Raw genomic sequence first — 25,403 nt, forward strand, 5'->3', positions numbered from 1 at the left:
TCATAAATATTTCAGAGGTTACAAAATAAAAGTCGTGCAGAAATAAAATTAAAAGAATCAGCCTTGACAAAAAAAGACGTCAATTTATTGCTGAGGTGGTAGTCCTTAAACAATTTTAAATTTCTGGATTTGTTCAGCTGTTGGCTTTAGCCAAATATTTGTGTCTGTTGCTTGTGTCATATTTGGGGGCATGACAGGGCTGTTAGGACTCATATTCTAAGACCCACAAGAGTGCCTGCTTTCAGGCTAATCTTTTTAGCCCGATTGGCTTTTTCTAGCTTTAACATTACAAGCCCCTTAATATTGCAATGAGTGGCAGCAGGTCAGGTCTGGCTAAGAAGCTAGAGGGGTTGTGCAAATCTGGCATGCACACGGGATCACCATGCAGCACTTCATATGACGTGTTATCATCCCATTGCTACTGGCTTGGCTTATTGTTTATACTTTTTCCTACGGGAAACGTATCCACCCTGTTTCTTCCCAGAAGAGGCAATGCATTTTGACAGTGTATCTCCTCAAATTCTATTTGCACTCACTCTCATCTATACAATTTTCTGTAGCGCAAATGGGCATGATAATTGTAAAGTTCATTTCCATCTTAGCAGGGCTTTTTGAGGGGTGATGTCCCTGAAGCTTGGCACATTGTGAGCTTTGAAATGTGTTCATTGCTTTCACAGCTACTAAATATTAAAATACAATACAACCGCCTCTATGAAACCAAATAGGAGTACATTCTACAAATAATATACCTTCACTGACTTCTCTACGTATGTCCATGTGATCCATTTAAAGGCATTACACCACTTGTGTTGCCTCTAGCAATGATGTATCTCTGTATGCCTTCGTGTTTTCCATGGTCGTTTATAGATGTGGCAAATCTGTATACAGTATCTTCTCTCCCCCTATCTGGGTACTAGTACCTGGCTATCAGATGCTGAACTATTTTTATCATCGTAAACCTACATAAGCAATCTATATCACATTAGGAAACATCACTTTCCTTTGAATATGTGTTGTGTGTTTGGGAGAACCCATCATAAAGGGCCCCCAAAACGCTTGGGAATTGTTACTGTTAATGCACATATTCGTGTTTGGGAATTCTCAGGGGCTAGGGCTGCTTGCTTGCCAGCTGTTATGCCCTCATCTAAGTATGCAGCCAAGCTTGTCTGAGCTACCGCCATAGATTTTACCATCTGCTTTTTAGCAGGCAGGTTGATCACCACATTGTCAATAATGAACAAAAGATATATTCCTTGTGTTATATTGTAAAGTACTCATATGAGAGGGTTTACCTCTTTGCATTTCCAAACCTGTTGCATGAGTTATCCAGATTCTATATGGTTGCCCTAGGAATTCTTGAAGGCATTTCGTACCCACCATTGCCAATTTCTAACCACGTTTAACTAGTCTGAGCTTCAATGGACTTAAGTTGAGCACCTTGTTTGTGTTTCAGTAATAGACCTCTTGCTTTAGCTGTCTTTGCTCACATTCCTCTCTAACAGTCAGGGTCTGATTCGTGGAATTATCTGCCCAGAAAATACTTGTGCTCGAAATACCGTTTGTCGTTTCATGGACTCGACTGCGCAGGACTTTTTCGTACTTTGCGTGGACTACGCCCAGGCTCAGCACGTCACTGCGAGAGGCCGAGTGCCTTGCGCAAGACACTGTGCAGAGTGTGGCATGACTTGCACAGAGGGCAAGTTATGGGGCAAAACGTGGAAAATGAGGAAGAACAAGGGAAAATGTGGGCATTACGAGGGATGGGCAACAGGCAGTGCATTGAACGCCAACTATTGCGCTGAACGGTACGTATTCATGTTTCTGGCCATGCAACCCCTGCATACTATCCGCCACCCAAAGGCAGCATACACACACTTGCACATAGGATTCACCAAGCAGAGGTAATATTGGGTGTCAGATTTAGGGAGGCGTGTACGCATTCAGGGTTCTGATATAACTTAGGGGTGTGCAAACACAGTGTAGCGGGGTGCAGGAATGGTTTACAGGGGTTTGCATGCAGATTTTCCGAGTTACAATAAATATTACACATGTTGTTGGGGTGCCGGTGACAGTTACGGGGGACCCCGCATAGGGTCCCCGAGATGCAGGCCTGGTTGCGGTGGACCACACACACTATTTAAAAGGTGCATGAATTTGCGCATGAGGGAACACGCAAAGATAGCTGTTTCTGGCTGTTTTTGCTTTGCGTGGGGCGAGTCAGGGGCATTCCGGCTGCGACTTGGGTATACGATTACTTTGCGAAAACAATTCCATGAATAGACAGAGCACGAAGAAAAACATCTGTATGCAGGTTTCCGCAGAGTCGTTCTCAGGACGTGGGTTTTGTGGGATCTCTGCGCACTTTCATGAATTGGGAGCTAAGTCTCTCTAGATAAACGGACACATTGAATTGGCTTCTGTACAAGTTCCAAATGCTGCAAACAATGGGTCTTCAGCGTACCGTATCTGTGAACATGGTGTTGTATAGTGGCATACGTGTTTATCATGTAGTAATACATCTACCTTAAATTTTAAAGTCAATTTAAGATATGTCCAATCACACCTCCCTGTGTCGACTCCGCTTTGTAGTGATATTGTATATCATGAGAAAAATACGTTTAAATATCACACTGTATGTTTGAATGCTTTTTGTTCAGTTAATAGGGTTATTTTCAAGTTGGTGACTAGCAGCTATAAGTCAAGAGAGTGTACATGGCCTATAGAAATTGTATGTGGTGAAACCGCCCCAGTGCAAAAGAGTACCTGATTTCATTTGAGCTAAATTGTGGTTTCAAGATCTGTTGTTTGTTAGATTGCATTGTTGCACTTAAAACCTCCACATAATTGTGAATACCTATTTTTATGGTATCGCGTTAATTTACTGATGCAGGTTTTTTCAAAGTAATGTTCTCAGATGAAATCGCATTAAAAAAACGAATTTAAAATATATAGGGGATGGGCGTAAGGGATTAATTCATTCGGGGAGGGGGTTGGGGTATGGGTACCAGTGTAAGGAAAAACTTTTTTGGGGGGACCCCCAACATTAAAAAAAAATAATGTGGATGAGTTTTTCAAAGTAATTTCACCTGATAAAATGACTTTGTAAAAATGTGCATCAGCAAAGGGACATGGAACCAATTTTTATAGTTGTTCTTCAATCTCACTACTATAACGTTGGCTCTCGCAAAGTCTCTAGCATATAATCTTATCATTTGATATGTGTCAGTGAGGCAATTAAGTGTTATGTGTGCAATTGTGTGTACACAACCCTTATGCTCATTTACGTGATCACCATCAAACATATCTGCCACTAAAATGTGCTTGTGTTTTCTTGTAACCTGGTCACAGGACTATGGGCTGGTGGGTGAATACACACACATTTAATGACCTTTCCCATGATGTGGAAGTGTTGAAACCGGAATCAAAAAGTTTTCCGATCGAGCAATTGATCTCCCGCTGATATTGCACTGGCTGTTTGCAAGGCCACATACTGATTTTTCTCCCATCTATTCTTTTCCCCAATTATTCTTTCATTCCTGACTGGTTTCCCTTGGGTAATGGGCCCTGTCTTTTTCTGTGTGGTTGAGAAGAGGCATAGTCATCAACCATGTGCCATTTTGTTTCCTAAGGTGATCTTATCCCTGAGGTACTACTTATGTTTATGAGTATCCAATATATCTATGCTTGTGTAGTGGAGAGTGAAAGAGAACTAGAGATTGGCACAATCCAAAGTTAGAGGTGCTGGAATTCTGCCTTGCTGCTTCAGATGAGTTGTGAAAAGGTGTGCCTGCAAAATGCAGGTAGTTACCTTCTTGCCTGAAAGACTGTAAATTAACAAGGGGGGTCCTGGGAGTCCCTCTGCCAGACATTAGTCCTGGTTACAAGAAACTTACTCAGAGTCTTTAACTCACTATCTTTCACAGAAAAGAAATATCCCAAACATATCAGTCTTTGTCCTGGCCTGGGGCAGCCCAGCACCGAAATGCTAGGCAATTCTCCTCTGAACAAGAGTACCAACAGCAACCCCAGACACGTGTTTCGGTCTGGTTGGACCTCATCAGTACGGTGGAGATGTGCCTCTCAAAGAATAGTGAGTAAGGGGTCCACGTCTGGATTCCGCTAGTAACTTAGGGTGAAACCCAAAGTTCCTTAAATACACAAATTAACAAGGGGGGTCCTGGGAGTCCCTCTGCCAGACATTAGTCCTGGCTATGAGAGACTTACCCAGAGTCTTTAGCTCACTATCTTTCACAGAGAAGAAATATCCCACACATATCAGTCTTTGTACTGCCCTGGTGCAGTCTGGCACCGAAATGCTAGGCAATTCTCCTCTGAACAAGAGTACCAACAGCATCCCCAGACACATGTTTCATTCTGGATGGGCCTCATCAATAGGGTGGAGGTGTGCGTATCTAGAAATAGTGAGCAAGGGGTACATGTCTGGATTCCTAGTAACTCAGGGTGAGACCCAAAGTTACTTAAATGTGCAAATTAACAGGAGGGTCCTCGGAGTCCCTCTGCCAGACATTAGTCCTTGTTACGAGAGACTTACCCAGAGTCTTTAGCACACTATCTTTCACACAGAAGAAATATCCAAAACATATCAGTCTTTATCCTGCCCTGGGGCAGTCCAGCACGGAATTGATAGGCAATTCTCCTCTGAACAAGAGTACCATCAGAAACCCCAGACATATGTTTCGGTCTGCTTGGACCTCATCAGTAGGGTGGAGCTGTGCCTCTCTAAAAATAGTGAGCAAGGGGTCCATGTCTGGATTCCTAGTAACTCAGGTTGAGAGCCAAAGTTACCTAAATGTGCACATTAACAAGGGGGGTCCTGGGAGTCCCTCTGCCAGACATTAGTCCTGGTTATGAGAGACTTACCCAGAGTCTTTAGCTCACTATCTTTCACAGAGAAGAAATATCCCAAACATATCAGTCTTTGTCCTGCCATATGGCAGTCCAGTCCGAAATGTTAGGCAATATTCCTCTGAACAAGAGTACCAACAAAAACCCCAGACACGTGTTTCGGTCTGTTTGGACCTCATGAGTAGGGTGTAGCTGTGCATGTCTAAGAATAGTGAGCAAGGGGTCCACGTCTGGATTCCCCTAGTAATTTAGGGTGAGACCCAAAGTTACTTAAATATGCAAATTAACATGGGGGTCCTGGGAGTCCTCTGCCAAACATTAGTTCTGGTTACGAGAGACTTACTCAGAGTCTTTAGCTCACTATCTTTCAAAGAGAAGAAATATAAAGAGAAGTCTTTATAAATATAAAGAGAAGTCTTTGTCCTGCCCTGAGGCAGTCCAGCACCGAAATGCTAGGCAATTCTCCTCTGAACTAGAAAACCAACAGGAACCCCAGACACATGTTTCGTGCTGGTTGGACCTCATCAATAGGGTGTAGCTGCGCTTCTCTAGAAATAGTGAGCAAGGGGTCCATGTCTGGATTCCTAGTAACTCAGGGTGAGACCCAAAGTTACTTAAATTTGCAAATTAGTACGGGGGTCCTGGGAGTCCCTCTGCCAGACATAATTCCTGGTTATGAGAGACTTACCCAGAGTCTCTAGCTCACTATCTTTCACAGAGAAGAAATATCACAAACATATCAGTCTTTGTCCTGCCCTGGGGCAGTCCAGCATGGAATTGATAGGCAATTCTCCTCTGAACAAGAGTACCAACAGAAACCCCAGACATGTGTTTCGGTCTGGTTGGACCTCATCAGTAGGGTGGAGCTGTGCCTCTCTAAGAATAGTGAGCAAGGGGTCCATGTCTGGATTCCGCTAGTAACTTAGGGTGAGACCCAAAGTTACTTAAATATGCAAATTAACAAAGGGGGGTCCTGGGAGTCCTCTGCCAGACATTAGTCCTGGTTACGAGAGACTTACTCAGAGTCTTTAGCTCACGACCTTTCACAGAGAAGAAATATCCCAAACATATCAGTCTTTGTCCTGCCCTGGGACAGTCCAGCACAGAAATGCTAGGCAATTCTCCTCTGAACTAGAAGACCAACAGCAACCCCAGACACATGTTTCGGTCTGGTTGGACCTCATCAGTAGGGTGGAACTGTGCCTCTCTAAGAATAGTGAGCAAGGGGTCCACGTCTGAATTCCCCTAGTAACTTAGGGTGAGACCCAAAGTTACTTGAGTATGCAAATTAACAAGAGGGGATCCTGAGAGTCCCTCTGCCAGACATTTGTCCTGGTTACCAGAGACTTACCCAAAGTCTTTAGCTCTATCTTTCACACAGAAGAAATATCCTACACATATCAATCTTTATCCTGCCCTGTGGCAGTCCAGCAACGAAATGCTAGGCGATTCTCCTCTGAACAAGAGTACCTACAGAAACCCCAGACACGTGTCTTGGTCTGGTTGGACATCATCAGTAGGGTGGAGCTGTGCCTCTCTAAGAATAGTCAGCAAGGGGTCCACATCTGGATTCCCCTAGTAACTTAGGGTGAGACCCAAAGTTACTTAAATATGAAAATTAACAAGGGGGGTCCTGGGAGTCCTCTGCATACATTAGTCCTAGTTACGAGAGACTTACGCAGAGTCTTTAGCTCACCATCTTTCACAGAGAAGACATATCCCAAACATATCAGTCTTTGCCTGCCCTGGGGCAGTCCAGCACCGAAATACTATGCAATTCTCCTCTGAACTAGAAGACCAACAGCATCCCCAGACACATGTTTCGTTCTGGATGGACCTCATCGATAGGGTGGAGCTGTGCGTCTCTAGAAATAGTGAGCAACGGTCCATATCTGGATTCCTAGTAACTCAGGGTGAAACCCAAAGTTACTTAAATGTGCAAATTTAACATGAGGGTCCTCGGAGTCCCTCTGCCAGACATTAGTCCTGGTTACGAGAGACTTACCCAGAGTCTTTAGCACACTATCTTTCACACCGAAGAAATATCCCAAACATATCGGTCTTTATCTTGCCCTGGGGCAGTCCAGCACGGAATTGATAGGCAATTCTCCTCTGAACAAGAGTACCATCAGAAACCCCAGACACGTGTTTCGGTCTGGTTGGACCTCATCAGTATGGTGGAGCTGTGCCTCTCTAAGAATAGTGAGCAAGGGGTCCACGTCTGGATTCCCCTAGTAACTTAGGGTGAGACCCAAAGTTACTTAAATATGAAAATTAACAAGGGGGGTCCTGGGAGTCCTCTGCCAGACATTAGTCCTGGTTACGAGAGACTTACTCAGAGTCTTTAGCTCACTATCTTTCACAGAGAAGAAATATCCAAACATATCAGTCTTTGTCCTGCCCTGGGGCAGTCCAGCACCGAAATGCTAGGCAATTCTCCTCTGAACTAGAAGACCAACAGCAACCCAAGACACATGTTTTGGTCTGGTTGGACCTCATCAGTAGGGTGGAACTGTGCCTCTCTAAGAATAGTGAGCAAGGGGTCCACTTCTGGATTCCCCTAGTAATTTAGGGTGAGACCCAAAGTTACTTAAGTATGCAAATTAACAATGGGGGATCCTGGGAGTCCCTCTGCCAGACATTTGTCCTTGTTACCAGAGACTTACCCAAAGGCTTTTGCTCTCTATCTTTCACACAGAAGAAATATCCTACACATATCAATCTTTGTCCTGCCCTGTGGCAGTCCAGCAACGAAATGCTAGGCAATTCTCCTCTGAACAAGAGTACCTACAGAAACCCCAGACATGTGTCTTGGTCTGGTTGGACATCATCAGTAGGGTGGAGCTGTGCCTCTCTAAGACCAGTCAGCAAGGCATCCACATCTGGTTTCCCCTAGTAACTTAGGGTGAGACCCAAAGTTACTTAAATATGCAAATTGACAAGGGGGGGTCCTGGGAGTCCTCTGCCAGACATTAGTCCTGGTTACGAGAGACTTACTCAGAGTCTTTAGCTCACAATCTTTCACAGAGAAGAAATATCCCAAACATATCAGTCTTTGTACTGCCCTGGGGCAGTCCAGCACCGAAATGCTGGGCAATTCTCCTCTGAACTAGAAGACCAACAGCAACCCAGACACATGTTTCAGTCTGGTTGGACCTCATCAGTAGGGTGGAGCTGTGCCTCTCTAAGAATAGTGAGCCAGAGGTCCAGGTCTGGATTCCCCTAGTAACTTAGGGTGAGACCCAAAGTTACTTATGTATGCAAATTAACAAGGGGGTTCCTGGGAGTCCCTCTGCCAGATATTAGTCCTGGTTACGAGAGACTTACCCAAAGTCTTTACCTCTCTATCACAGAGAAGAAATATCCTAAACATATCAGTCGTTGTCCTGCCCTGGGGCAGTCCAGTACCAAAATGCTTGGCGATTCTCCTCTGAACAAGAGTATCAACAGCAACCCCAGAAACGTGTTTCTGTCTGGTTGGACCTCATCAGGAGGGTGGAGCTGTGCCCCTCAAAGAATAGTGAGCAAGGGGTCCACATCTGGATTCCCCTAGTAACTTGGGGTGAGACCCAAAGTTATTTAAATATGCAAATTAACAAGGGGGGTCCTGGGAGCCCCTCTGCCAGACATTATTCCTGGTTATGTGAGATTTATCCAGAGTCTTTAGCTCACTATCTTTCACAGAGAAGAAATATCCCATACATATCAGTCTTTGCCCTGCCCTGGGACAGTCCAGCACCGAAATGTTAGGCAATTCTCCTCTGAACAAAATTATCAACAGCAACCCCAGACACGTGTTTCGGTCTGGTTGGACTTCATCAGTAGGGTGGAGCTGTGCCTCTCTAAGAATACTGAGCAAGGGGTCCACGTCTGGATTCCCTAGCAAATTAGGGTGAGACCCAAAGTTACTTAAATATGCAAATAAACAAGGGGGGTCCTGGGAGTCCCTCTGCCAGACATTAGTCCTGGTTATGAGAGACTTACCCAGAGTCTTTAGCTCAATATCTTTCACAGAGAAGAAATATCCCAAACATATCAGTCTTTGTCCTGCCCTGGGGCAGTCCAGCACCAAAATGCTAGGCGATTCTCCTCTGAACAAGAGTATCAACAGCAACCCCAGAAACGTTTTTCTGTCTGGTTGGACCTCATCAGGAGGGTGGAGCTGTGCCCCTCAAAGAATAGTGAGCAAGGGGTCCACATCTGGATTCCCCTAGTAACTTGGGGTGAGACCCAAAGTTATTTAAATATGCAAATTAACAAGGGGGATCCTGGGAGCCTCTCTGCCAGACATTATTCCTGGTTATGTGAGATTTATCCAGAGTCTTTAGCTCACTATCTTTCACAGACAAGAAATATCCCAAACATATCAGTCTTTGCCCTGCCCTGGAACAATCCAGCACCGAAATGTTAGGCAATTCTCCTCTGAACAAAATTATCAACAGCAACCCCAGACACATGTTTCGGTCTGGTTGGACTTCATCAGTAGGGTGGAGCTGTGCCTCTCTAAGAATAGTGAGCAAGGGGTCCACGTCTGGATTCCCTAGCAAATTAGGGTGAGACCCAAAGTTACTTAAGTATGCAAATAAACAAGGGGGGTCCTGGGAGTCCCTCTGCCAGACTTAGTCCTGGTTATGAGAGACTTACCCAGAGTCTTTAGCTCAATATCTTTCACAGAGAAGAAATATCCCAAACATATCAGTCTTTGTCCTGCCCTCGGCAGTCCAGCACCAAAATGCTAGGCAATTCTCCTCTGAACAAGAGTATCAACAGCAACCCCAGACACGTGTTTCAGTCTGGTTGGACCTCATCAGTAGGGTGGAGCTGTGCCTCTCTCCGAATAGTGAGTAAGGGGTCCACGTCTGGATTCCCCTAGTAATTTAGGATGAGACCCAAAGTTACTTAAATGCGCAAATTAACAAGATGGGTCCTGGGAGTCCCTCTGCCAGACCTTAGTCCTGGCTATGAGAGACTTACCCAAAGTCTTTAACTCACTATCTTTCACAGAGAAGAAATATCCCACACATATCAGTCTTTGTACTGCCCTGGTGCAGTCTGGCACCGAAATGCTAGGCAATTCTCCTCTGAACAAGAGTACCAACAGCAACCCCAGACACGTGTTTCGGTCTGGTTGGACCTCATCAATAGGGTGGAGCTGTGCCTCTCTAAAAATATTGAGCAAGGGGTCCATGTCTGGATTCCTAGTAACTCAGGGTGAGAGCCAAAGTTACTTAAATGTGCAAATTAACAAGGGGGGTCCTGGGAGTCCCTCTGCCAGACATTAGTCCTGGTTATGAGAGACTTACCCAGAGTCTTTAGCTCACTATCTTTCACAGAGAAGAAATATCCCAAACATATCAGTCTTTGGCCTGCCCTATGGCAGTCCAGCACCGAAATGCTAGGCAATTTTCCTCTGTACAAGAGTACCAACAAAAACCCCAGACACGTGTTCGGGCTGTTTGGACCTCATGAGTAGGGTGTAGCTGTGCATGTCTAAGAATAGTGAGCAAGGGGTCCACGTCTGGATTCCCCTAGTAACTTAATGTGAGACCCAAAGTTACTTAAATATGCAAATTAACATGGGGGTCCTGGGAGTCCTCTGCCAAACATTAGTTCTGGTTACGAGAGACTTACTCAGAGTCTTTAGCTCACTATCTTTCAAAGAGAAGAAATATCCCAAACATATCAGTCTTTGTCCTGCCCTGGGGCAGTCCAGCACCGAAATGCTAGGCAATTCTCCTCTGAACTAGAAGACCAACAGGAACCCAAGACACATGTTTCGTTCTGGTTGGACCTCATCAATAGGGTGTAGCTGCGCTTCTCTAGAAATAGTGAGCAAGGGGTCCATGTCTGGATTCCTAGTAACTCAGGGTGAGACCCAAAGTTACTTAAATGTGCAAATTAGTACGGGGGTCCTGGGAGTCCCTCTGCCAGACATTATTCCTGGTTACGACAGACTTACCCAGAGTCTTTAGCTCACTATCTTTCACAGAGAAGAAATATCCCAAACATATCAGTCTTTGTCCTGCCCTGGAGCAGTCCAGCATGGAATTGATAGGCAATTCTCCTCTGAACAAGAGTACCAACAAAAACCCCAGACATGTGTTTCGGTCTGGTTGGACCTCATCAGTAGGGTGGAGCTGTGCCTCTCTAAGAATAGTGAGCAAGGGGTCCATCTCTGGATTCCGCTAGTAACTTAGGGTGAGACCCAAAGTTACTTAAATATGCAAATTAACAAGGGGGGGTCCTGGGAGTCCTCTGCCAGACATTAGTCCTGGTTACGAGAGACTTACTCAGAGTCTTTAGCTCACTACCTTTCACAGAGAAGAAATATCCCAAACATATCAGTCTTTGTCCTGCCCTGGGACAGTCCAGCACAGAAATGCTAGGCAATTCTCCTCTGTACTAGAAGACCAACAGCAACCCCAGACACATGTTTTGGTCTGGTTGGACCTCATCAGTAGGGTGAACTGTGCCTCTCTAAGAATAGTGAGCAAGGGGTCCACGTCTGAATTCCCCTAGTAACTTAGGGTGAGACCCAAAGTTACTTAAGTATGCAAATTAACAAGGGGGGATCCTGAGAGTCCCTCTGCCAGACATTTGTTCTGGTTACCAGAGACTTACCCAAAGTCTTTAGCTCTATCTTTCACACAGAAGAAATATCCTACACATATCAATCTTTATCCTGCCCTGTGGCAGTCCAGCAACGAAATGCTAGGCAATTCTCCTCTGAACAAGAGTACCTACAGAAACCCCAGACACGTGTCTTGGTCTGGTTGGACATCATCAGTAGGGTGGAGCTGTGCCTCTCTAAGAATAATCAGCAAGTGGTTCACATCTGGATTCCCCTAGTAACTTAGGGTGAGACCCAAAGTTACTTAAATATGCAAATTAACAAGGGGGGTCCTGGGAGTCCTCTGCATACATTAGTCCTAGTTACGAGAGACTTACTCAGAGTCCTTAGCTCACCATCTTTCACAGAGAAGACATATCCCAAACATATCAATCTTTGCCCTGCCCTGGGGCTGTCCAGCACCGAAATACTATTCAATTCTCCTCTGAACTAGAAGACCAACAGCATCCCCAGACACATGTTTCGTTCTGGATGGACCTCATCAATAGGGTGGAGCTGTGCGTCTCTAGAAATAGTGAGCAACGGTCCATATCTGGATTCCTAGTAGCTCAGGGTGAGACCCAAAGTTACTTAAATGTGCAAATTTAACATGAGGGTCCTCGGAGTCCCTCTGCCAGACATTAGTCCTGGTTACGAGAGACTTACCGAGAGTCTTTAGCACACTATCTTTCACACCGAAGAAATATCCCAAACATATCAGTCTTTATCCTGCCCTGGGGCAGTCCAGCACGGAATTGATAGGCAATTCTCCTCTGAACAAGAGTACCATCAGAAACCCCAGACACGTGTTTCGGTCTGGTTGGACCTCATCAGTAGGGTGGAGCTGTGCCTCTCTAAGAATAGTGAGGAAGGGGTCCACGTCTGGATTCCCCTAGTAACTTAGGGTGAGACCCAAAGTTACTTAAATATGCAAATTAACAAGGGGGGTCCTGGGAGTCCTCTGCCAGACATTAGTCCTGGTTACGAGAGACTTATTCAGAGTCCTTAGCTCACTATCTTTCACAGAGAAGAAATATCCAAACATATCAGTCTTTGTCCTGCCCTGGGGCAGTAATGCACCGAAATGCTAGGCAATTCTCCTCTAAACTAGAAGACCAACAGCAACCCAAGACACATGTTTCGGTCTGGTTGGACCTCATCAGTAGGGTGGAACTGTGCCTCTCTAAGAATAGTGAGCAAGGGGTCCACGTCTGGATTCCCCTAGTAACTTAGGGTGAGACCCAAAGTTACTTAAGTATGCAAATTAACAATGGGGGATCCTGGGAGTCCCTCTGCCAGACATTTGTCCTGGTTACGAGAGACTTACCCAAAGTCTTTACCTCTCTATCTTTCACAGAGAAGAAATATCCTAAACATATCAGTCGTTGTCCTGCCCTGGGGCAGTCCAGTACCAAAATGCTAGGCGATTCTCCTCTGAACAAGAGTATCAACAGCAACCCCAGAAACGTGTTTCTGTCTGGTTGGACCTCATCAGGAGGGTGGAGCTGTGCCCCTCAAAGAATAGTGAGCAAGGGGTCCACATCTGGATTCCCCTAGTAACTTGGGGTGAGACCCAAAGTTATTTAAATATGCAAATTAACAAGGGGGTTCCTGGGAGCCCCTCTGCCAGACATTATTCCTAGTTATGTGAGATTTATCCAGAGTCTTTAGCTCACTATCTTTCACAGAGAAGAAATATCCCAAACATATCAGTCTTTGCCCTGCCCTGGAGCAGTCCAGCACTGAAATGGTAGGCAATTCTCCTCTGAACAAAATTATCAACAGCAACCCCAGACACGTGTTTCGATCTGGTTGGACTTCATCAGTAGGGTGGAGCTGTGCCTCTCTAAGAATAGTGAGCAAGGGGTCCACATCTGGATTCCCTAGCAAATTAGGGTGAGACCCAAAGTTTCTTAAGTATGCAAATAAACAAGGGGGGTCCTGGGAGTCCCTCTGCCAGACATAAGTCCTGGTTATGAGAGACTTACCCAGAGTCTTTAGCTCAATATCTTTCACAGAGAAGAAATATCCCAAACATATCAGTCTTTGTCCTGCCCTGGGGCAGTCCAGCACCAAAATGCTAGGCAATTCTCCTCTGAACAAGAGAATCAACAGCAACCCCAGACACGTGTTTCAGTCTGGTTGGACCTCATCAGTAGGGTGGAGCTGTGCCTCTCTACGAATAGTGAGCAAGGGGTCCACATCTGGATTCTCCTAGTAACTTGGGGTGAGACCCAAAGTTATTTAAATATGCAAATTAACAAGGGGGGTCCTGGGAGCCCCTCTGCCAGACATTATTCCTAGTTATGTGAGATTTATCCAGAGTCTTTAGCTCACTAACTTTCACAGAGAAGAAATATCCCAAACATATCAGTCTTTGTCCTGCCCTGGGGCAGTCCAGCACCAAAATGCTAGGCAATTCTCCTCTGAACAAAATTATCAACAGCAACCCCAGACACGTTTTTCGGTCTGGTTGGACTTCATCAGTAGGGTGGAGCTGTGCCTCTCTAAGAATAGTGAGCAAGGGGTCCACATCTGGATTCCCTAGCAAATTAGGGTGAGACCCTAAGTTTCTTAAGTATGCAAATAAACAAGGGGGGTCCTGGGAGTCCCTCTGCCAGACATTAGTCCTGGTTATGAGAGACTTACCCAGAGTCTTTAGCTCAATATCTTTCACAGAGAAGAAATATCCCAAACATATCAATCTTTGTCCTGCCCTGGGGCAGTCCAGCACCAAAATGCTAGGCGATTCTCCTCTGAACAAGAGTATCAACAGCAACCCCAGACACGTGTTTCGGTCTGGTTGGACTTCATCAGTAGGGTGGAGCTGTGCCTCTCTAAGAATAGTGAGCCAGGGGTCCAGGTCTGGATTGCCCTAGTAACTTAGGGTGCGACCCAAAGTTACTTAAGTATGCAAATTAACAAGGGGGGAATCTGGAGTCCCTCTGCCAGACATTAGTCCTGGTTACGAGAGACTTACCCAAAGTCTTTACCTCTCTATCTTTCACAGAGAAGAAATATCCTAAACATATCAGTCGTTGGCCTGCCCTGGGGCAGTCCAGTACCAAAATGCTAGGCGATTCTCCTCTGAACAAGAGTATCAACAGCAACCCCAGAAACGTATTTCTCTCTGGTTGGACCTCATCAGGAGGGTGGAGCTGTGCCCCTCAAAGAATAGTGAGCAAGTGGTCCACATCTGGATTCCCCTAGTAACTTGGGGTGAGACCCAAAGTTACTTAAATATGCAAATTAACAAGGGGTGTCCTGGGAGCCCTTCTGCCAGACATTATTCCTGGTTATGTGAGATTTATCCAGAGTCTTTAGCTCACTATCTTTCACAGAGAAGAAATATCCCAAACATATCAGTCTTTGCCCTGCCCTTGGGCAGTCCAGCACCGAAATGGTAGGCAATTCTCCTCTGAACAAAATTATCAACAGCACCCCCAGACACGTGTTTTGGTCTGGTTGGACTTCATCAGTAGGGTGGAGCTGTGCCTCTCTAAGAATAGTGAGCAAGGGGTCCACGTCTGGATTCCCTAGCAAATTAGGGTGAGACCCAAAGTTACTTAAGTATGCAAATAAACAAGGGGGGTCCTGGGAGTCCCTCTGCCAGACATTAGTCCTGGTTATGAGAGACTTACCCAGAGTCTTTAGCTCAATATCTTTCACAGAGAAGAAATATCCCAAACATATCAGTCTTTGTCCTGCCCTGGGGCAGTCCAGCACCGAAATGCTAGGCAATTCTTCTCTGAACTAGAAGACCAACAGCAACCCAAGACACATGTTTCGGTCTGGTTGGACCTCATCAGTAGGGTGGAACTGTGTTTCTCTAAGAATAGTGAGCAAGGGGTCCACGTCTGGATTCCCCTAGTAATTTAGGGTGAGACCCAAAGTTACTTAAGTATGCAAATTAACAATGGGGGATCCTGGGAGTCCCTCTGCCAGACATTTGTCCTGGTTACCAGAGACTTACCCAAAGGCTTTTGCTCTCTATCTTTCACACAGAAGAAATATCCTACACATATCAATCTTTGTCCTGCCCTGTGTCAGTCCAGCAACAAAATGCTAGGCAATTCTCCTCTGAACAAGAGTACCTACAGAAACCCCAGACACGTGTCTTGGTCTGGTTGGACATCATCAGTAGGGTGGAGCTGTGCCTCTCTAAGACCAGTCAGCAAGGGATCCACATCTGGATTCCCCTAGTAACTTCGGGTGAGACCCAAAGTTACTTAAATATGAAAATTAACAAGAGGGGTCCTGGGAGTCCTCTGCATACATTAGTCCTGGTTACGAGAGACTTACTCAGAGTCTTTAGCTCACCATCGTTCACAGAGAAGACATATCCCAAACATATCAGTCTTTGTCCTGCCCTGGGGCAGTCCAGCACCGAAATACTAGGCAATTCTCCTCTGAACTAGAAGACCAACAGCATCCCCAGACACATGTTTCGTTCTGGATGGACCTCATCAATGGGGTGGAGCTGTGCGTCTCTAGAAATAGTGAGCAAGGGGTACATGTCTGGATTCCTAGTAACTCAGGGTGAGACCCAAAGTTACTTAAATGTGCAAATTAACACGAGGGTCCTCGGAGTCCCTCTGCCAGACATTAGTCCTGGTTACGAGAGACTTACCCAGAGTCTTTAGCACACTATCTTTCACACAGAAGAAATATCCAAAACATATCAGTCTTTATCCTGCCCTGGGGCAGTCCAGCACGGAATTGATAGGCAATTCTCCTCTGAACAATAGTACCATCAGAAACCCGAGACACGTGTTTCGGTCTGGTTGGACCTCATCAGTAGGGTGGAGCTGTGCCTCTCTAAGAATAGTGAGCAAGGGGTCCATGTCTGGATTCCCCTAGTAACTTAGGGTGAGACCCAAAGTTACTTAAATATGCAAATTAACAAGGGGGGTCCTGGGAGTCCTCTGCCAGACATGAGTCCTGGTTACGAGAGACATACTCAGATTCTTTAGCTCACTATCTTTCACACAGAAGAAATATCCCAAACATATCAGTCTTTGTCTTGCTCTGGGGCAGTCCAGCACAGAAATGCTAGGCAATTCTCCTCTGAACTAGAATACCAACAGCACCCCCAGACACATGTTTCGTTCTGGTTGGACCTCATCAGTAGGGTGGAACTGTGCCTCTCTAAGAATAGTCAGCAAGGGGTCCACGTCTGGATTCCCCTAGTAACTTAGGGTGAGACCCAAAGTTACTTAAATATGCAAATTAACAAGGGGGGTCCTGGGAGTCCTCTGCATACATTAGTCCTGGTTACGAGAGACTTACTCAGAGTCTTTTACTCAACATCTTTCACAGAGAAGACATATTCCAAACATATCAGTCTTTGTCCTGCCCTGGGGCAGTCGAGCACCGAAATGCTATGCAATTCTCCTCTGAACTAGAAGACCAACAGCATCAGCAGACACATGTTTCGTTCTGGATGGACCTCATCAATAGGGTGGAGCTGTGCCTCTCTAAGAATAGTGAGCAAGGGGTCCACGTCTGGATTCCCCTAGTAACTTAGGGTGAGACCCAACGTTACTTAAATATGCAAATTAACAAGGGGGGTCCTGGGAGTCCTCTGCCAGACATTAGTCCTGGTTACGAGAGACTTACTCAGAGTCTTTAGCTCACTATCTTTCACAGAGAAGAAATATCCCAAACATATCAGTCTTTTTCCTGCCCTGGGGCAGTCCAGCACCGAAATGCTAGGCAATTCTCCTCTGAACTAGAAGACCAACAGCAACCCAAGACACATGTTTCGGTCTGGTTGGACCTCATCAGTGGGGTGGAGATGTGCCTCTCTAAGAATAGTGAGCAAGGGGTCCACGTCTGGATTCCACTAGTAACTTAGGGTGAGACCCAAAGTTACTTAAGTATGCAAATTAACAATGGGGGATCCTGGGAGTCCCTCTGCCAGACATTTGACCTGGTTACCAGAGACTTACCCAAAGTCTTTAGCTCTCTATATTTCACACAGAAGAAATATCCTACACATATCAATCTTTGTCCTGCCCTGTGGCAGTCCAGCAAGGAAATGCTAGGCAAGTCTCCTCTGAACAAGAGTACCTACAGAAACCCCAGACACGTGTCTTGGTCTGGTTGGACATCATCAGTAGGGTGGAGCTGTGCCTCTCTAAGACCAGTCAGCAAGGGATCCACATCTGGATTCCCCTAGTAACTTCGGGTGAGACCCAAAGTTACTTAAATATGAAAATTAACAAGAGGGGTCCTGGGAGTCCTCTGCATACATTAGTCCTGGTTACGAGAGACTTACTCAGAGTCTTTAGCTCACCATCTTTCACAGAGAAGACATATCCCAAACATTTCAGTCTTTGTCCTGCCCTGGGGCAGTCCAGCACCGAAATACTAGGCAATTCTCGTCTGAACTAGAAGACCAACAGCATCCCCAGACACATGTTTCGTTCTGAATGGACCTCATCAATAGGGTGGAGCTGTGCGTCTCTAGAAATAGTGAGCAAGGGGTACATGTCTGGATTCCTAGTGAGACCCAAAGTTACTTAAATGTGCAAATTAACACGAGGGTCCTCGGAGTCCCTCTGCCAGACATTAGTCCTCGTTACGAGAGACTTACCCAGAGTCTTTAGCACACTATCTTTCACACAGAAGAAATATCCAAAACATATCAGTCTTTATCCTGCCCTGGGGCAGTCCAGCACGGAATTGATAGGCAATTCTCCTCTGAACAATAGTACCATCAGAAACCCGAGACACGTGTTTCGGTCTGGTTGGACCTCATCAGTAGGGTGGAGCTGTGCCTCTCTAAGAATAGTGAGCAAGGGGTCCACGTCTGGATTCCCCTAGTAACTTAGGGTGAGACCCAAAGTTACTTAAATATGCAAATTAACAAGGGGGGTCCTGGGAGTCCTCTGCCAGACATTAGTCCTGGTTACGAGAGACATACTCAGATTCTTTAGCTCACTATCTTTCACACAGAAGAAATATCCCAAACATATCAGTCTTTATCCTGCCCTGGGGCACTCCAGCACAGAATTGATAGACAATTCTCCTCTGAACAAGAGTACCATCAGAAACACCAGACACGTGTTTCGGTCTGGTTGGACCTCATCAGTAGGGTGGAGCTGTGCCTCTCTAAGAATAGTGAGCAAGGGGTCCACGTCTGGATTCCCCTAGTAACTTAGGGTGAGACCCAAAGTTACTTAAATATGCAAATTAACAAGGGGGGTCCTGGGAGTCCTCTGCCAGACATTAGTCCTGGTTACGAGAGACTTACTCAGAGTCTTTAGCTCACTACCTTTCACAGAGAAGAAATATCCCAAACATATCAGTCTTTGTCCTGCCCTGGGACAGTCCAGCACAGAAATGCTAGGCAATTCTTCTCTGAACTAGAAGACCAACAGCAACCCCAGGCACATGTTTCGGTCTGGTTAGACCTCATCAGTAGGGTGAACTGTGCCTCTCTAAGAATAGTGAGCAAGGGGTCCACGTCTGAATTCCCCTAGTAACTTAGGGTGAGACCCAAAGTTACTTAAATATGCAAATTAACAAGGGGGGTCCTGGGAGTCCTCTGCCAGACATTAGTCCTGGTTACGAGAGACTTACTCAGAGTCTTTAGCTCACAATCTTTCACAGAGAAGAAATATCCCAAACATGTCAGTCTTTGTACTGCCCTGGGGGAGTCCAGCACCGAAATGCTAGGCAATTCTCCTCTGAACTAGAAGACCAACAGCAACCCCAGAAACATGTTTCAGTCTGGTTGGACCTCATCAGTAGGGTGGAGCTGTGCCTCTCTAAGAATAGTGAGCCAGAGGTCCAGGTCTGGATTCCCCTAGTAACTTAGGGTGAGACCCAAAGTTACTTATGTATGCAAATTAACAAGGGTGTTCCTGGGAGTCCCTCTGCCAGACATTAGTCCTGGTTACGAGAGACTTACCCAAAGTCTTTACCTCTCTATCTTTCACAGAGAAGAAATATCCTAAACATATCAGTCGTTGTCCTGCCCTGGGGCAGTCCAGTACCAAAATGCTTGGCGATTCTCCTCTGAACAAGAGTATCAACAGCATCACCAGAAACGTGTTTCTGTCTGGTTGGACCTCATTAGGAGGGTGGAGCTGTGCCCCTCAAAGAATAGTGAGCAAGGGGTCCACATCTGGATTCCCCTAGTAACTTGGGGTGAGACCCAAAGTTATTTAAATATGCAAATTAACAAGGGGGGTCCTGGGAGCCCCTCTGCCAGACATTATTCCTGATTATGTGAGATTTATCCAGAGTCTTTAGCTCACTATCTTTCACAGAGAAGAAATATCCCAAACATATCAGTCTTTGCCCTGCCCTGGGACAGTCCAGCACCGAAATGTTAGGCAATTCTCCTCTGAACAAAATGATCAACAGCAACCCCAGACACGTGTTTCGGTCTGGTTGGACTTCATCAGTAGGGTGGAGCTGTGCCTCTCTAAGAATAGTGAGCAAGGGGTCCACGTCTGGATTCCCTAGCAAATTAGGGTGAGACCCAAAGTTACTTAAGTATGCAAATAAACAAGGGGGGTTCTGGGAGTCCCTCTGCCAGACATTAGTCCTGGTTTTGAGAGACTTACACAGAGTCTTTAGCTCAATATCTTTCACAGAGAAGAAATATCCCAAACATATCAGTCTTTGTCCTGCCTTCGGGCAGTCCAGCACCAAAATGCTAGGCAATTCTCCTCTGAACAAGAGTATCAACAGCAAACCCAGACACGTGTTTCAGTCTGGTTGGACCTCATCAGTAGGGTGGAGCTGTGCCTCTCTCCGAATAGTGAGTAAGGGTTCCACGTCTGGATTCCGCTGGTAATTTAGGGTGAGACCCAAAGTTACTTAAATGCGCAAATTAACAAGAGGGGTCCTGGGAGTCCCTCTGCCAGACATTAGTCCTGGCTATGAGAGACTTACCCAGGGTCTTTAGCTCACTATCTTTCACAGAGAAGAAATATCCCACACATATCAGTCTTTGTACTGCCCTCGTGCAGTCTGGCACCGAAATTGCTAGGCAATTCTCCTCTGAACAAGAGTACCAACAGCAACCCCAGACACGTGTTTCGGTCTGGTTGGACCTCATCAATAGGGTGGAGCTGTGCCTCTCTAAGAATAGTGATCAAGGGGTCCATGTCTGGATTCCTAGTAACTCAGGGTGAGAGCCAAAGTTACTTAAATGTGCAAATTAACAAGGGGGGTCCTGGGAGTCCCTCTGCCAGACATTAGTCCTGGTTATGAGAGACTTACCCAGAGTCTTTAGCTCACTATCTTTCACAGAGAAGAAATATCCCAAACATATCAGTCTTTGTCCTGCCCTATGGCAGTCCAGCACCGAAATGCTAGGCAATTTTCCTCTGAACAAGAGTACCAACAAAAACCCCAGACACGTGTTTCGGTCTGTTTGGACCTCATGAGTAGGGTGTAGCTGTGCATGTCTAAGAATAGTGAGCAAGGGGTCCACGTCTGGATTCCCCTAGTAACTTAATGTGAGACCCAAAGTTACTTAAATATGCAAATTAACATGGGGGTCCTGGGAGTCCTCTGCCAAACATTAGTTCTGGTTACGAGAGACTTACTCAGAGTCTTTAGCTCACTATCTTTCAAAGAGAAGAAATATCCCAAACATATCAGTCATTGTCCTGCCCTGGGGCAGTCCAGCACCGAAATGCTAGGCAATTCCCCTCTGAACTAGAAGACCAACAGGAACCCCAGACACATGTTTTGTTCTGGTTGGACCTCATCAATAGGGTGTAGCTGCGCTTCTCTAGAAATAGTGAGCAAGGGGTCCATGTCTGGATCCCTAGTAACTCAGGGTGAGACCCAAAGTTACTTAAATGTGCAAATTAGTACGGGGGTCCTGGGAGTCCCTCTGCCAGACATTATTCCTGGTTACGAGAGACTTACCCAGAGTCTTTAGCTCACTATCTTTCACAGAGAAGAAATATCCCAAACATATCAGTCTTTGTCCTGCCCTGGGGCAGTCCAGCATGGAATTGATAGGCAATTCTCTTCTGAACAAGAGTACAAACAGAAACCCAGACATGTGTTTCGGTCTGGTTGGACCTCATCAATAGGGTGGAGCTGTGCCTCTCTAAGAATAGTGAGCAAGGGGTCCATCTCTGGATTCCGCTAGTAACTTAGGGTGAGACCCAAAGTTACTTAAATATGCAAATTAACAAGGGGGGTCCTGGGAGTCCTCTGCCAGACATTAGTCCTGGTTACGAGAGACTTACTCAGAGTCTTTAGCTCACTACCTTTCACAGAGAAGAAATATCCCAAACATATCAGTCTTTGTCCTGCCCTGGGACAGTCCAGCACAGAAATGCTAGGCAATTCTCCTCTGAACTAGAAGACCAACAGCAACCCCAGGCACATGTTTCGGTCTGGTTAGACCTCATCAGTAGGGTGAACTGTGCCTCTCTAAGAATAGTGAGCAAGGGGTCCACGTCTGAATTCCCCTAGTAACTTAGGGTGAGACCCAAAGTTACTTAAATATGCAAATTAACAAGGGGGGTCCTGGGAGTCCTCTGCATACATTAGTCCTGGTTACGAGAGACTTACTCAGAGTCTTTTGCTCAACATCTTTCACAGAGAAGACATATTCCAAACATATCAGTCTTTGTCCTGCCCTGGGGCAGTCGAGCACCGAAATGCTATGCAATTCTCCTATGAACTAGAAGACCAACAGCATCCCCAGACACATGTTTCGTTCTGGATAGACCTCATCAATAGGGTGGAGCTGTGCGTCTCTAGAAATAGTGAGCAACGGTCCATATCTGGATTCCTAGTAACTCAGGGTGAGACCCAAAGTTACTTAAATGTGCAAATTTAACATGAGGGTCCTCGGAGTCCCTCTGCCAGACATTAGTCCTGGTTACGAGAGACTTACCCAGAGTCTTTAGCACACTATCTTTCACACCGAAGAAATATCCCAAACATATCAGTCTTTATCCTGCCCTGGGGCAGTCCAGCACCGAATTGATAGGCAATTCTCCTCTGAACAAGAGTACCATCAGAAACCCCAGACACGTGTTTCGGTCTGGTTGGACCTCATCAGTAGGGTGGAGCTGTGCCTCTCTAAGAATAGTGAGCAAGGGGTCCACATCTGGATTCCCCTAGTAACTTAGGGTGAGATCCAAAGTTACTTAAATATGCAAATTAACAAGGGGGGTCCTGGGAGTCCTCTGCCAGACATTAGTCCTGGTTACGAGAGACTTACTCAGAGTCTTTAGCTCACTATCTTTCACAGAGAAGAAATATCCAAACATATCAGTCTTTGTCCTGCTCTGGGGCAGTAATGCACCGAAATGCTAGGCAATTCTCCTCTGAACTAGAAGACCAACAGCAACCCAAGACACATGTTTTGGTCTGGTTGGACCTCATCAGTAGGGTGGAACTGTGCCTCTCTAAGAATAGTGAGCAAGGGGTCCACGTCTGGATTCCCCTAGTAACTTAGGGTGAGACCCAAAGTTACTTAAGTATGCAAATTAACAATGGGGGATCCTGGGAGTCCCTCTGCCAGACATTTGTCCTGGTTACCAGAGACTTACCCAAAGTATTTAGCTCTCTATCTTTCACACAGAAGAAATATCCTACACATATCAATGTTTGTCCTGCTCTGTGGCAGTCCAGCAACGAAATGCTAGGCAATTCTCCTCTGAACAAGAGTACCTACAGAAACCCCAGACACGTGTCTTGGTCTGGTTGGACATCATCAGTAGGGTGGAGCTGTGCCTCTCTAAGACCAGTCAGCAAGGGATCCACATCTGGATTCCCCTAGTAATTTAGGGTGAGACCCAAAGTTACTTAAATATGAAAATTAACAAAGGGGGTCCTGGGAGTCCTCTGCATACATTAGTCCTGGTTATGAGAGACTTACTCAGAGTCTTTAGCTCACCATCTTTCACAGAGAAGACATATCCCAAACATATCAGTCTTTGTCCTGCCCTGGGGCAGTCCAGCACCGAAATACTAGGCAATTCTCCTCTGAACTAGAAGACCAACAGCATCCCCAGACACATGTTTCGTTCTGGATGGACCTCATCAATGGGGTGGAGCTGTGCGTCTCTAGAAATAGTGAGCAAGGGGTACATGTCTGGATTCCTAGTAACTCAGGGTGAGACCCAAAGTTACTTAAATGTGCAAATTAACAAGAGGGTCCTCGGAGTCCCTCTGCCAGACATTAGTCCTGTTTACGAGAGACTTACCCTGAGTCTTTAGCACACTATCTTTCACACAGAAGAAATATCCAAAACATATCAGTCTTTATCCTGCCCTGGGGCAGTCCAGCACGGAATTGATAGGCAGTTCTCCTCTGAACAATAGTACCATCAGAAATCCCAGACACGTGTTTCGGTCTGGTTGGACCTCATCAGTAGGGTGGAGCTGTGCCTCTCTAAGAATAGTGAGCAAGGGGTCCACGTCTGGATTCCCCTAGTAACTTAGGGTGAGACCCAAAGTTACTTAAATATGCAAATTAACAAGGGGGGGTCCTGGGAGTCCTCTGCCAGACATTAGTCCTGGTTACGAGAGACTTACTCAGAGTCTTTAGCTCACGATCTTTCACAGAGAAGAAATATCCCAAACATATCAGTCTTTGTCCTGCCCTGGGACAGTCCAGCACAGAAATGCTAGGCAATTCTCCTCTGAACTAGAAGACCAACAGCAACCCCAGGCACATGTTTCGGTCTGGTTGGACCTCATCAGTAGGGTGAACTGTGCCTCTCTAAGAATAGTGAGCAAGGGGTCCACGTCTGAATTCCCCTAGTAACTTAGGGTGAGACCCAAAGTTACTTAAATATGCAAATTAACAAGGGGGGTCCTGGGAGTCCTCTGAATACATTAGTCCTGGTTACGAGAGACTTACTCAGAGTCTTTTGCTCAACATCTTTCACAGAGAAGACATATTCCAAACATATCAGTCTTTGTCCTGCCCTGGGGCAGTCGAGCACCGAAATGCTATGCAATTCTCCTATGAACTAGAAGACCAACAGCATCCCCAGACACATGTTTCGTTCTGGATAGACCTCATCAATAGGGTGGAGCTGTGCGTCTCTAGAAATAGTGAGCAACGGTCCATATCTGGATTCCTAGTAACTCAGGGTGAGACCCAAAGTTACTTAAATGTGCAAATTTAACATGAGGGTCCTCGGAGTCCCTCTGCCAGACATTAGTCCTGGTTACGAGAGACTTACCCAGAGTCTTTAGCACACTATCTTTCACACCGAAGAAATATCCCAAACATATCAGTCTTTATCCTGCCCTGGGGCAGTCCAGCATGGAATTGATAGGCAATTCTCCTCTGAACAAGAGTACCATCAGAAACCCCAGACACGTGTTTCGGTCTGGTTGGACCTCATCAGTAGGGTGGAGCTGTGCCTCTCTAAGAATAGTGAGCAAGGGGTCCACATCTGGATTCCCCTAGTAACTTAGGGTGAGATCCAAAGTTACTTAAATATGCAAATTAACAAGGGGGGTCCTGGGAGTCCTCTGCCAGACATTAGTCCTGGTTACGAGAGACTTACTCAGAGTCTTTAGCTCACTATCTTTCACAGAGAAGAAATATCCAAACATATCAGTCTTTGTCCTGCTCTGGAGCAGTAATGCACCGAAATGCTAGGCAATTCTCCTCTGAACTAGAAGACCAACAGCAACCCAAGACACATGTTTTGGTCTGGTTGGACCTCATCAGTAGGGTGGAACTGTGCCTCTCTAAGAATAGTGAGCAAGGGGTCCACGTCTGGATTCCCCTAGTAACTTAGGGTGAGACCCAAAGTTACTTAAGTATGCAAATTAACAATGGGGGATCCTGGGAGTCCCTCTGCCAGACATTTGTCCTGGTTACCAGAGACTTACCAAAGTATTTAGCTCTCTATCTTTCACACAGAAGAAATATCCTACACATATCAATGTTTGTCCTGCTCTGTGGCAGTCC

Source organism: Ambystoma mexicanum, chromosome 5q (assembly GCF_040938575.1).
Source record: "Ambystoma mexicanum isolate Mex_15411 chromosome 5q, UKY_AmexF1_1, whole genome shotgun sequence".
In the NCBI taxonomy this organism is placed as follows: Eukaryota; Metazoa; Chordata; class Amphibia; order Caudata; family Ambystomatidae; genus Ambystoma; species Ambystoma mexicanum.